At 45.0% G+C, this 14,513-nt stretch overlaps 1 long non-coding RNA gene across 1 annotated transcript in view; it reads left to right on the forward strand.

Moving 5' to 3' along the window:
• The window catches only part of LOC129383011 (uncharacterized), a 35,714-nt gene extending 31,127 nt beyond the window's left edge, over nucleotides 1–4,587 (forward strand). The window contains exon 3 of the long non-coding RNA XR_008610959.1: nucleotides 4,295–4,587. This is a non-coding gene — a long non-coding RNA (uncharacterized lncRNA). The remainder of the gene's footprint in view (nucleotides 1–4,294) is intronic.
• The last annotated feature ends 9,926 nt before the right edge of the window (nucleotides 4,588–14,513 follow it).

The following is a 14,513-nucleotide window of genomic DNA, read 5'->3' on the forward strand; positions in this document are numbered from 1 at the left end:
CGGCGCGAGGCGCCACTTGAATATGCCGCCGGCCCCGTGCAACCTTTACCATGTCCCGCGCGAGCATTCGACCGCGTCGGCATTCCTAACACCACAAGCGGCAACCGCTGGGTTATTGTTGCTATCGACTACCTCACGCGGCACACTGAAACTTCACTCCCAGCATCTGCCACAGCAAAACACGTCGCCAGTTTTATCCTTCAAAACCTAATTGTACGCCATGGAGCACCTCGAGAATTACTGAGCGGTCGCGGTCACGTTTTCCTCTCCGACGCCATTTCAGCATTGCTAAAGGAGTGTCGCATCATTCACCGCACTACCACGGAATGTGATCGTCAAACTAATGGGATACAGAGTATTTTAACCGCACCCTTCGCGACATGTTGGCTATGTATGTTTCATCTGACCACTCGAATTGGGATCGCATTCTGCCTTTCGTCACCTACGCTAACAATACTTCCACGCAAGGCACCACAGGGTCCTCCCTTTTTTTTTTCTTTTACGGACACGAACCTTCATGCACTACGGACACGATTCTACCTTACTGGCCAGATGCTTCGGAGTCGACGACAGTTTCTCGAGCGGCTGCATACGCCAAATAATGTCGCCAGCTCGCTCGTTCGTTCACATCCCAGGACCAGTAGCGCCATAAGTATCGCCAGGAGGCATCCACTACGGCTACGGCTCGCTTGTCTGATTACAGGTGCCCTCTACTCATTCAGGCCTTTCCTCCAAGCTGCTCTCTAAGTACCACGGTCTTTATTTGGTATTGAAGCAAACATACATGGTAAACGACCTCACTGGGCCGATGGAAGCGTCTTCCTACCAGCGTCGTCGCGGCCAGGAAATTGTCCACGTCTCCTCGCTCAAGAAGTGTATTTGAGCCCTTTGTTCTCCTGTCTTTAGGTCGCCAGGATGGCTGCTCTTTCGGTAGGGTCTAACTGTACTGAAGGCACTGGGCAGAGGACATGGTGCTGTTGAAAGAAGACGAAAAGAAGCGCTTGCTTTCCCGTTTCGCTGTAGCACCGGCTTGTTTCGGCCTACCGCTCCTAACCTAGAACTAGTGCAGCTAGGCGAACACCTCCGTTATAGAATAATCGAAATATCAGGTGGGACAAGAGCATCAGGTGCTGCAGGATGCTGCCGTGCTCAGGGCTCGACCTTCCCGACTCCAACAGATCCAAAGAGGCTCTCTCAGCGAGAACTGCGATCTCTTCTTTGTTGACTTCATTGCGAGTGGTACGCCTGACCATGCTACCTGGCGTTTGCCTGTTGATTACCAGGAACCACTACGAGCTCCGTCACCACGATTTTCCTGCTTGGGCCCCGAACCACCTTGTACCCCACCCATCGATATTCATCACTTTTTGTGCCATTGGTGACTACTCTTTCTAACCCCTTTTTCCACTACGTTGCACGTCATATCTTATTCGGAAGTTACATGAAATCACAATGAGTTCTTGTCTTGGGCGATTAAAGCATGCTGGTATCACTTTTATTGCGATAGCAATTACATGGGCACTCCAGGCGCATTTCTTCCGTCGCTGTGAGGTTCCATATGAAGTCCAAGGGCGATAAGGTCGTCGCCGCGCGCCGTACGCTGCATGTGCAAGTGAAAACATGTGACACGGAAGGGAGGGAAGCGGGAGGAAGCGCGCCGTCTTCCGTTGCGCGCAAGACTCCGGGGGGAGGGTCGGTAGGGGGGCGCGTTGTACTCCGTCCGCTGTATGTTGTGAGGCCTCTCCGCTGGGGAAAAAAATCAGCCGTGCGCGGTCTTTCCGCGGCTTCGTTCGCGTTGATGCGAGACAGCACGAAGGTCAATTCGCTCGTTGCTGCTGCCGCGCTTTCACACTCCATCGTTGTCACAGTGAGTCTCTGCGGTCATCGAGAGAGATGTGTTCATGTCTGCTTGTGCGCACGTGACACCATGCTTTCAGAATCGGTTTCAGAATCAGTTTATTCATGAGAAAATGGGGATAATTACATGATGAGGACATACAGAAGGAGGTCCCGTAGTTAGAAACTTAAATGCGACCTCCTGTGCATGATGACAAGAATTAATAATAGAAACAACAATGGCAACATGTAGAATGTACGATAATAACCGACTTTGGGAGACAAGGCATAAATGAACCGAAAAGCAGCAGTTGAATGCAATAAACAATAACAAGGTTTCGAATTAGTCAGTAATAGAACTACAAAGGGAGTATTTTTTTAAGTAAAAAAATGCAGGAGGCAAATAAAGAAACAAACTTAAACATAAAAATACAACACATACTACGCTCAGAAAGGAAACTCGGAGGAGGCTAAATGAAAGCACTTAAGTTCTGTAAGAAATTTGTGAGCTCTGAGCAATTTTAAAGAAAATTGTAATGTGTTCCTGAGAGATAAAGCTGAAAAATGTAATGACTGCTTGCCGTTGTTGGTGCGAACGCAGGGTAAAATGAAGTTCATATTACCTGCAAATCTAGTATTCTTTGTATTAATAAGGGATATCTTTGGTATGATGGTTATTGCAATTTTATTGATTGATGCCTTGAAAATAGAAATGGCCAGGTTATCTATAACACGATCAGTCACATTCAAAATGTAATGTACATGTAATAACTCATTTGGGCTAATGCTACGAGGTGAAAATGTTATTCACGAATACTTTGATTTTGAATGACTTGCAACGAAGTTAGGTGACTGTTATAATTGTTTCCACATTATTCAATGTTATAGTTAATATGAGAATGAATAGAAGCGTAATAAAGCGGCGTGAGAGTACAAAACGACAAGTATGGTCGTGCTTTGATTAGAACGAGTATTCCATGTGCCATTTTCTTTTTTACATTAGCTATGTGAAGGTGAAACTTAAGTCGGCGATCAAATTCCGTGCCTATTTAAATCGGTGCAATGATCAACTGCAGTGATTAGGTGATTGTTGATGGAAATGGATTGAAGAAGCTCAGGCGACCGCTGATGCGAGCCAAAGACGACAAAATTGGTTTCAGTTTAGTTAATCTGCAGCTCACACCATGTGGAAAGTTTCACGAGATCTTCGTTTAGCTTGCTTGTTTGCGTTGTTACACAATTGTTGGAATTAAATGTAGTAATGTCGTCAGCGTACAGAATGCTCTTCGATGATATGGAGCAACTAGGCAGATCATTAACGTAAGTTAGGAAAAGTAGGGGACCTAATGTGGACCCCTTCGGTACACCTATCTTAGTAGCAGGTTCTTCAGAGTAGCACGGATAAACGTTAACGACTTGTTTTCTGTCTTGTAACTGCGGATTAGAAATAGTGGCGGACCAGTTATTTGCATCCAATCGCGGTTGCGCAGGGCGCCAATCGGCATAACATAAATAAGATTGAATAACATTGCGGGAAAAACGAACTTCGACGGCAGCTTCATTTTACGCCGCTTTGCTATACGTCACAGCGGGGTTGAACCGCGAGCTGCGCTTCGCAGTGGTGCACGTAAGGAAGTCAATTGAACAAATAATGTGAGGCAAATTATTTGAGTTTACAGGGCTGTTTTGAAATGTTGCAACACATAGGTAGATTTTATTAGGTTTTGCTTCAACAATTGCCAATATAAAAATGAACCATAAGGTCTGTAACTAAAATGTTACGTACTGTTTTAGTTTAACTGGTCAATTGATTGCTTGGGTTTTTTCTTGCACATAATGTTCTCCTGGTGACATAACGTATAGTGACGTATTTAAACTAACTTGCGTGGCCTGTTTTTCAAAAAGTGTTTCAAATAAAAAGAATACGTTTTAAATAATCACGAACTTTCACATCGTCCTATTTAGCACAGCTATTTGAATTCAACGACTGAAAACACGTTCAGAACATGAACTTCAATTGTTTTAATGCATTGCTGTATTTTCCACGTTTAAAGGAAAGCTGACAAAATATTTAAAGAGCGTGAGTTTGCGTGTGCATGCTTCCACAATTCAGTTTTAGACTTGTACATATGAACAATATTATCCTTCGATGTGATAGTTGCGGAACCTTTAAAAGGCTTGTGGTAACCTTCGACGAATAGCTCTTCAGTTATACAGCATTGTTGTACAGTGTGCGGTATCTCGTAGGTAAATTGTTTTCTAAACAGTGGCGCACATGGCATAGATAGTTTTCCAAATGGAACAGTTTTCTTGAATATATTAATTTGCGCAATGAACACTTTTTTTCTAGAACAAATTTTTATTTCGTTCTCTTGCCTAAAAAGATCACACTCATTGAAATAAATTTTCAATTCTATCAAGAATGGAGTTCAAAGAAGTGACTATATTATTCGCACAGACGGCTGCGCAGGACCCGTAGAAGGAAGGTTCGAAAGCCGCACCCTTTCGAGCAGCAACGACTCTCTCTCGTTCACCAGCAGCACTGAGAATTGGGAAAAGCCTCTTTGTGAACTTTGGGTGCGCCGACCATACAAAGAATATGATCAAAAACCAGGGGAGCTGAAGAATTGGTCATGCTGCGAAGTGTTCTTCAATAATACTTGTAACACGTCCACCGTTGTACAGGTTTTCGATGAAAACAAGTGCCGTCACCAAGAAGAGGATCCAGAAGAATAAAATGTTTGTATGAAAGCTGCCCTTATTTTGTGCATTGTTTCGATTCAACATCTACCCAGGCTCACGTGCAAAGTTTGTGACTCCAGTAAGTGCTCTAGTACTAACTAACAGTTTGTTTCTTTCTTCGTCTAGGATATGTTGTATTGTGCCAGACTTCCTGCCTAATAAGTTTATGCGGTTCCAAAATATTCTAAGTACGGCCTTTTTTTCTCGCGTATTTCTGAAACCAACGTCCACTTTCAACTTTTATCTTTACTTGAACCAGTATTTGAACCAAATATATTTTTCGCCCGGTATATTCCCCATTTTCTGGCTACTTTATCCTGCGGCAACTGCGCTTTTTTTTGCCCGCTTGTCCTCTCGGGATGCTTTCTGTTGTTCGGCGATCGCTTCTCGTATCTCCCTGTTCCACCAGCTTTTCGGTTTCTTTTTTTCTTTCGAATGATCAAGCAGCTTCTCTTTCGCTATTTCTGTCGTAAATACACTTAGAAGCTCACTATATTACCATTTCTTGCTTGGCCGTTTGCTAAGTTTTTTCTCGTCTGTTGTGCCTATATTTGTTATTTGTTCAGCGTTCAAACCTGGACCAGCCATTCTTCGCTCTTCCCTCTCTTTCCCAACTGCATACCCCATTTTCAAAATAATGTATTTATGGTCACTCCCTATGCTTCTATACCCATCCACGTCAATGACCATTTCTTTCAACGGATCATAAATTTCTTTGTCACGCGGAGGACGGCAACAACGAGGCGGCACACGACGTGGCTCGAGGGCTTACGGACCGAGCCCCAGTCGCAAATGACGCCCCGACACCCTCCGGACGTGACGGTGCGGTAAATGAGTGGGAGTTGGGGGACAGAATGACTCCATATAATGACAACACGAAACACTATAAGTTACAGAGGGGCATATTCCCGCGACCTCACCCAAAATTGACAAAAAAGTAGTCTGTCGTGTGACGGTAGTTACAAACTAGGACGTATCCTAATCCCGCGCTCTCGCACATCATATATCCGCATATATGTCAAACGGAGAAATGCAAGACATGTGAATCCAGAGCCACTCTGGAGCATACATTATGCGAATGCCGAGGGATATATAACAATAACGAAAACAGCAACAGCTTTTCGCACGCGCTAGGAAGCCGCGCTGCTCAGCCCCGCCCTCAAGGATCAGCTACGGTCAGTCCAGCGGGCCGAGGATGCCGCCAGGATCCACGAACTCCTAGCCGTCTCCTAGGCGGGGCCTTCGGCCCTCCCCACCAACTCGCAGGGCACACAATAAAGTTATTTCTTCCTCCTCCTCAGACAGTTCTCGAGTGTCGATTGCCGCTTCTCCCACTTCCCATGTGGTCTGCTTATCACAATTACGCCCTGTACTGAAGATATCGAGGTTATGTTGTTCGCCAAGATCTAGCATTTACTTCCCGATATTGTCGGTATAACCATCTAGATCCTGTATGTGGGAATTCACGCCACCTAATAGAACAATTTCGGCGTCTTTCCCGAAACCCCTAATGTCAGCACTTAGGCATGTAACTAACTCCTGACTCTTCTCTCTGCCGTTATTTCCGGTCCGCAAATCGTTACGCCTAGCCGAGCTTTCTTCCCAGTCATTGTACATAATAACCAAAAATGCTCTTGACAATTTGAATTTACTATTTCCCATTTGGCTCGCTGATGTGTGAGCATTCCTAATCCTACCGCCTCTTTCCGATTTATTTCTGTGGCACCCTTAACAAACCTATTTCTCAATAATTGGCGGCGCTTCGGAGCCTCTATGGTGTGTTGCTGTAACCGCATACACCCTTCTTTGTTCTCTCTTTAAGTGCTCCTGAATGTCTGCCCACTTTTCCTTTTTTCTGCCGCCCTGCATGTTTACGTAGTCTATTGCATGACGAGTCTTTTTTCTTGTACCGCAGCTTCCCATTCTCCTATTTCTTTGCGTTTCTTCAAGTGTTGATGCTGAAATGAAGTGCATTTTCACGTTTTCTTCGTACACCTTTGCGAAGTGTCAATTCTACGAGGTGTTCAATCCTCAGGAAACGACATGAACTTCTGGGGTCGTCACAATTTTCCTTTGTTTAGTAGCATGCAAAAATCACGCGTGCGGATAACTTTAAATAATTCCAACCTCGGCATTGCAATGACAAATGACAAGACAGCAAACTGCCCGAAGTTTCGACGTTGTGCTGAACGCGGGACTGTTTATTTGCATTCTTGTCGATTTTCAAGCGTGAATATCCCGACGGATCTTCAAAGGTCACCTTACCTCACTTACTTATTAAAGTTGACATGCCAAACGTGCAGGGAATTGTAATGAATTTTATGCGATAGCATTAACTTCATAGCTTGAATAAACAGCGTCTTCAATTTGTTCTGGAATATTTCATGCACGTTAAGTCGCATCTCTTATGGATAACCTTTCTTTCCCTGAAAAGAAACAAACAAACCTTGAATATATTGCGATCTTTGTATCCTTATTGCACCTGTATTAACCCTTGCTTTCAAAGGTAAATAACAGTACAGTAAGTCAACTACTGACAACGCATCCTACTGCCCCTCATCTAAAACACGTGCAACAATGCGAAAAGCAGGCAAACAGCCTGTTCTCATGTAGATGAAACAGTAGAAGATGACACGTTAAATAAAAGTAAATCAAAACTGTGCAGCGAAGTCAGCCAATTGCATACCCTCCTGTAAATCTTTTAGTTATAAGCGGTTCTTGCACGTCAAGAGTTAATCAACTTTTCAGAAATATCCATGCCTTACGCGTTTCTAATAAGTTTCTAATAAGGTTTGATCACACTAATTAGTATGTAAACTCATAAAACGATATCCTCCGTCGTTACTAGCTTTATTGACACGTGTACTTATCTTTATCGGGCGACCACGTTTCGCCGCCTAACAAATGTTATCTCACAGCGCGGGACGCGCCTGCATGTATCCGAAGTGTCTGGAAAGTTATCGATGCTTCTATCCACTGTCTGTTGTCGCCGAACCTTATGTTATCTGATTTCATCGCCTGACGCGAATGGTGTAGAACTTTGTGGAAGGCACGCGAGTCCCAACGATTAGTCTGGAACATTCGACGATTGATGTGTAAAAGCCGACGCGCTTGACCCGTTGATCAGATTTTCGACGATCGCCGACCGTGTTCGCCGCTATCGTTGAGCTATAAGTGTAGCCTGTTTTTTGTAGGCACAGGTTCGCCCAATAAAAGTTAATTTTGTCTTTCACAGTATTGCTACTGTGTTCTTCAACGTCACCACCACGTGACATTATAAACAACGCAGTACCATGCTTCTTACAAGAGCATATCACCCTGGGATTTTCAAAGAAATTTCTGCATTTCAATTATACAGAATTTGCAGTTTGTTCAATAAAGGACCAGAAATAGCTCTTTTGCAATAACACACTTTTTGTAAGTTTTACCTACATACCGGCAAAAAAAAAACAAATCTGTAGACAAACAGTTGTTCAATTTATTCACCTGCGAGTGTGGTTATAGCATGCTGCTGCAACACGAAGTGAGGGGATGAATTGCCAGCCATGGCAGTAGCGTTTCGATGGTAATCATGGGTAAAAAAAACCTCTTGCACTTGAATATAGTTTATCATCGTTTAGTGAATCCTTGAACTCCCAACTGCTATTTAATAATGGGGGCATGCCTATGCAAAATCTAACAGGCAATGCTTACACGAATAGAAATCAAAGGGCGCAATTGTAAAACAAATATCCTTCCTGATACTTCGAATATGTCAACCTTCATTGAACCAAGATGCATTGTTCCAATGCACTGCACATATAAGCATGATCAGGCATAGCAAGTACACTATCAGGTAGCTGATTTTGCAGACGTAAAAATGTCAAAAGACATGAATGCTCACACGACGTCATGCACAAAGCACAAAGAAAACTGTTTTTTCAAAAACTGTCCATTCTGGCAGATATGAGTGGGCCATAAGCAGCAGAAACTTTATTAGATGGCATTGTGTGATTCAGCTTATGAAAGAATTAAGAGAGTTAAGAGGCCTTTAATACAGTACCTCATGCTACTCTTATAGGAGGAACGATAAGCAAAAAATTTTGTGGTAGAGCACTTAAGTTGCACCGTAACTTTTTGAAGGAGAGAAAATTGCAGGTGAGAGTTGGAGGTACACATGGTCCGCCCACACCAACAACACAGGCACACTACAAGAAGTACTACATTCTATAGGGTAGTACAGTCTATGAGAAAACTATCTTATACAGAAATCAAGAATGATGCAACAAGCTCTCGACAAAATAGCAGACTTTCTTAGCCATTCTGGCCCCTCGCTTTCAGATAAGTCAGCTTGCATTGACGTTGGAAATGAGACTATAATCAAGAACTACCCCAGAATACATGTTGTGCTTCACATAGGTACACAATATATCCTCAAGTCAACATCCCCATATCCTCAGCTAGTGTAGACCCAATACGGCAGAGTCAGCCCGTAGGTGAAAGAATTATGCCATGCCTGGACACAAATTCTGCACCTGGTGAAAAGAATAATCTCGGAATCAGGTTGCTTGGACGAGTGGATACTATTGACAATCACAGATGATGTACGTGTGTCCAAGGTATTGTACGGTATGAATTTCCAGCAGCACACAAAAAAGACAACTGATCAAATACAGGCGTCGGGTACTGGCAGGTCTTTCCAACTTTACCATGCTGGAAGACTTCTACGAGAAAGAGCCAACGAACATGCACCTTGTTAGCCTAGAGTTGCAGCCTGCGGCACAAGTTCTTTGGCTCAAGAGCTCAGAAACTGGCCACAGCATACTAGGCCAGCTGGAATATGATATGCACCACCATCATCGTCAGCCTGGCTACGCCCACTGCAGGGCAAAGGCTTCTCCAATACTTCTCCAACTACCCCGGTCATTTGCTAATTGTGGCCATGTCCCTGGAATCTCATCCGCCCACCTAACTTTCTGGCGCCCCCTGCTACGCTTATCCTCTCTTGGAATTTATTCCGTAACCCTTAATGACCATCGTTTATCTTCCCTCCTCATTACATGCCCTGCCCATGCCCATTTCTTTTTCTTGATTTCAACTAAGATGTCATTAACTCGCGTTTGTTCCCTCACCCAATCTGCTCTCTTCTTATCCCCCCCTTAACGTTACACCCATCATTCTTCTTTCCATAGCTCACTGCGTCGTCCTCAATTTCAGTTGAACCCTTTTCGTAAACCTCTAGGCTTCCGCCCCGTAGGTGAGTACTGGTAAGACACAGCTATTATACACTTTTCTCTTGAGGGATAATGGCAACCTGCTGTTCATGATCTGAGAATGCCTGCCAAACGCACCCCAGCCCATTCTTATTTTTCTGATTATTTCCGTCTCATGATCCGGATCCGCCGTCACTACCTGCCCTAAGTAGATGTATTCCCTTACCACTTCTAGTGCCTCGCTACCTATCGTAAACTGCTGTTCTCTTCCGAGTCTGTTAAAGATTACTTTAGTTTTCTGCAGATTAATTTTTAGACCCACCTTTCTGCTTTGCCTCTCCAGGTCAGTGAGCATGCATTGCAGTTGGTCCCCTGAGTTACTAAGCAAGGCAATGTGATCAGCGAATCGCAAGTTACTAAGGTATTCTCCATTAACTCTTATCCCAATTCTTCCCAATCCAGGTAGCTGAATAACTCCTGTAAACACGCTGTGAATAGGATTGGAGAGATCGTATCTCCCTGCCTGACGCCCTTCTTTATTGGGATTTTGTTGCTTTCTTTATGGAGGACTACAGTGGCTGTGGAACCGCTCTAGATATATTTCATTATTTTTACATACGGCTCGTCTACACCCTGATTCCGTAATGCCTGCATGGCTGCTTAGGTTTCGACTGAATCAAACGCTTTCTCGTAATCAATGAAAGCGTTGGTTATGCGGGTTGGTATAAGGGTTGGTTATATTCCACAGATTTCTCCAACACCTGTTTGATAGTGTGAATATGGTCTATTGTTGAGTAGCCTTTACGAAATCCTGCCTGGACGGTTGGTTGACAGAAGTCTAAGGTCTTCCTGATTTAATTTGCGATTATCTTAGTAAATATTTTGTAGGCAACGGACACTACGCTGATCGGTCTATAATTTTTCAAGTCATTGGCGTCCCCTTCCTTATGGATTAAGATTACGTTGGCGTTCTTCCAAGGTTCCGGTACGCTCGAGGTCATGAGGCATTGCGTATACAGAGTGGCGAGTTTCTCTAGAACAATCTGCCCGCCATCCTTCGACAAATCTGCTGTTACCTGATCCTCCCCAGCTGCCTTCCCCCTTTGCATAACTTCTAAGGCTTTCTTTACTTCTTCCGGCGATACTTGCGAGATGTCAAGTGTCTCTAGACTATTCCCTCTTCCATTATCGTCGTGCGTGCTTCTGGTACTGTATAAATCTCTGCAGAACTCCTCAGCCACTTGAACTATCTTATCCATATTAGTAATGATATTGCCGGCTTCGTACTCATACCATCGTACTCATACACCTTATTCTTGCCTATTCCTAGTTTCTTCACTACTTTTAGGCTTCCTCCATTCCTGACAGCATGCTCAATTCTATCCATATTATACTTCCTTATGTCAGCTATCTTACGCTTGTTGATTAACTCAGAACGCTCTGCCAATTCTATTCCAGCTGTAAGATTAGGGGCTTTCATACATTGACGTTTTTAACCAGATTTTTCGTCTCCCGCAATAGCTTACCAGTATCCTGTCTAATGAAGTTACCACCGGGTTCTATTGCACACTGCTTAATGATGCCCTTAAGATTGTCGTTCATTGCTTCAACACTAAGGTCCTCCTCCTGAGTTAAAGCCAGTACCTGTTCTGTAGCTTGATCCCGAATTCCTCCATTTTCCCTCTTACCGCTAACTCATTGGTCAGCTTCTTACGTACCAGTTTCTTCCGTTCCCTCCTCAAGTCTAGGCTAATTCGAGATCTTACCATCCTATGTTCACTTCAGCGCACCTTCCCGAGCACGTCCACATCTTGTATGATGCCAGGGGTAGCGCCGAGTATGAAGTATATTTCATTTGTAATCTGGCCATTCGGGCTCCTTCACTTCTATTTTCGGTTGTCCTACTTGCGGAAGAAGGTATTCATTATCCGCAAATTATTCCGTTCTGCAAACTCTACTAATAACTCTCCCCTGCTATTCCTTTAACCTATGCCCCTTTCCCCCACTGACTTGTCTCCAGCCTGTTTTTTGCCTACCCTGGCATTGAGGTCACCCATCAGTATAGTGTGTTTTGTTTTGACCGATTCCATCGCCGATTCCACGTCTTCATAGAAGCTTTCGACTTCCTCGTCATCATGAGTGGATGTAGGCGTCTAGGCCTGTATGACCTTTCATTTGTACCTGTTACTAAGTTTCACAACAAGACCTGCCACCCTCTCGTTAATGCTACAGAGTTCCTGTATGTTACCAGCTATATTCTTATTAATCAGGAATCCGACTCCTAGTTCTCGTCTCTCCGCTGAGCCCCGGTAGCAGAGGACGTGCCCGCTTTTTAGCACTCTATATGCTTCATTTGTCCTCCTAGCCTCACTGAGCTTTATTATGTCACATTTAATGCCCGCTAATTCCTATAGCACTGCTACACTCGCCGCACTAGATAACGTTCTAGCGTTAAACGTTGCCAGGTTCAGATTCCAATGGCGGCCTGTCCAGATCCAGAAATTCTTAGCACCCTCTGCTGCGTCACAGGTCTGACCACCGCCGTGGGCACTTGCTTCGCAGCTGCTGGGGACTGAGGGGCCGGGGTTTTATTGTTGTATTCATAGAGGAGGTTGTGGCTAAGTGCTTCACCAGGGTGGCCAATCCTGCTCTGGTGAGAGAGTGCGTCACCGGTTCTGGTCACCAGGATCAGGCCGCACTACAGGCTTGTTTATGCAATCTTATCAACACGCGGATTTTTTTAATCAGGTGGAAAATTGCGCGGCAACGGGATTCGAACCGCGGTCCTCTTGCACGCCAGGCGGATGCTCTACCTCTACGCCATCGTTGCACGCATATGATATGCAAAGACGAACTACTCTTACACTCAGAAACAAAACTTCAGGAGCACCTGGACTTGAAAGACAACAGGCTCATATCATGCAATATGGAGGTAAATAATTACGCCAGGAGACTATGTGCAACTGCCAAACACACAGAGGAGGTTGCTAATCATGAATATCAGCGCAAAGGTAGCATTAAGCCATATAAAATTAAATAACACACAAATCGGGACCATACCAAGACATCCTGCACCCAGAAAAGCTGAACTGAAAGCAATCAAAGCAGCACTTGCAGTGCAGATTTGCAGACTACAACATCCTGCATGCCTCTATGGATTCACCTGAACTGTCAGGGCCGGCACATTACACAAGATTATCAGGAAAATCGGGAGATCGACACGGGGCTTGCAAGCACATGGCCAAGAAATTAACTTACAGGATACATAGTCATGCAAATATTCCGCGACACAAGCGGGCTTATGGGCCCGACATAAGTACGGAAAACTGGACGAGTTGGCGTGTGTTCATAATTAATTACAGCGCAACAGATAGACAAGGATTAAGAACGAAGCGCTCTGTGTGTTCACTTCGTTCTTGTCTATTGTCATTCTGTTGGGCTGCAGTTAATGAATTCATAAGTATGCGCAGGAGAAGAATGATGTCCCCGCCCAAGGCCCCTTTTTCACCTCCAAACCCATGCGCGCGCACACTCACACACACACACACATAAATGTTGCAAGAGCGCACAGCGTGAAGCATTATCAACAGGATGACACTAGAGAGGGATGAGGGTTAACTTCCAACTAATGTTTATTGTGAAAATGAGACGATTTATACATTTTACAGGAAAGAGAAACGCAACAAAAAGGCCAGGTAAATATTAGTGCTTCATGTGCCACGAGGTGTATTGTCGTTCACAACGTTGTGGAACGCTAGGTAAGGGCACTGCAAGGGCTGTCCGTAGCACGGGGCTCGCTCGCAATCACGGCACGGTCCTTCGTCTTCCTCGTCAGTGGGCACATACACGGGGCGCGTCTGCTTCATTACAATGCCCCGGGAGCGAAGCGTAGCCATCCTGGCGACTCAGGGCGCGGAGAAGATGAGTGGATCGCAATATGGTTTCAGGCGGTTGACATGTACTGTCTCTCGTCCACGATGACGCAGGTCTGGTGACACTGTGAGCGGCTCGACGATGTAGTTGACCGGTAACGTGGCTTCGAAGATATGAAGAGGACCTTGATAACGCGCCAGGAGTTTAGAAGAAAGGCCAGGCGCGTGGCCTGGTATCCAAAGCCACACAAGCGAACCAGGAGCAAAGTTGTGCGGTGGTTGATGAGCACGGTCATGTTTTGTCTTTTGACGTTCTTGTGTCTCACTAGTCAGGGCACGTGCCAGCTGACGGTAATCTTCAGCATATTTGGCGACTTCGGAAAGCGGCGTATACTCTGTAGCGTCAGGTTGGTACGGCAGTTGGTGTCCAATGGGCATGAAGGCTCACGGCCATACACAAGGAAAAAAAGGGGGAAAGTCGGAGGTCGCTTGCGCCGCGGTGTTGTATGCGAACGTAACAAAAGGGAGTACGGTGTCCCAGTTGGAGTGATCGGATGAAAGGTACATCCGCAACATGTCACCAAATGTGCGATTGAACTGCTCGGTCAGACCGTTGGTTTGGGGATGGTACGCGGTCGATTTGCGGTGAATTATCCTGCACTCAGCGAGGAGGGCATGGACGCCCTCCGACAGGAAGACACGGCCTCTATCACTCAGTAGTTGTCGGGGAACACTGTGGCAAAGAACAACATTGAGAAGGATGAAGAAACCAACGTCACGGGCGGTCGCTGCTGGCAGAGCTGCAGTCTCAGCGTAGCGAGGAACGTGGTCTACGCCTACAATAGTTATTATTTGTTTTAAACACATATAC

Source organism: Dermacentor andersoni, chromosome 3 (assembly GCF_023375885.2).
Source record: "Dermacentor andersoni chromosome 3, qqDerAnde1_hic_scaffold, whole genome shotgun sequence".
NCBI classification, from domain to species: Eukaryota; Metazoa; Arthropoda; class Arachnida; order Ixodida; family Ixodidae; genus Dermacentor; species Dermacentor andersoni.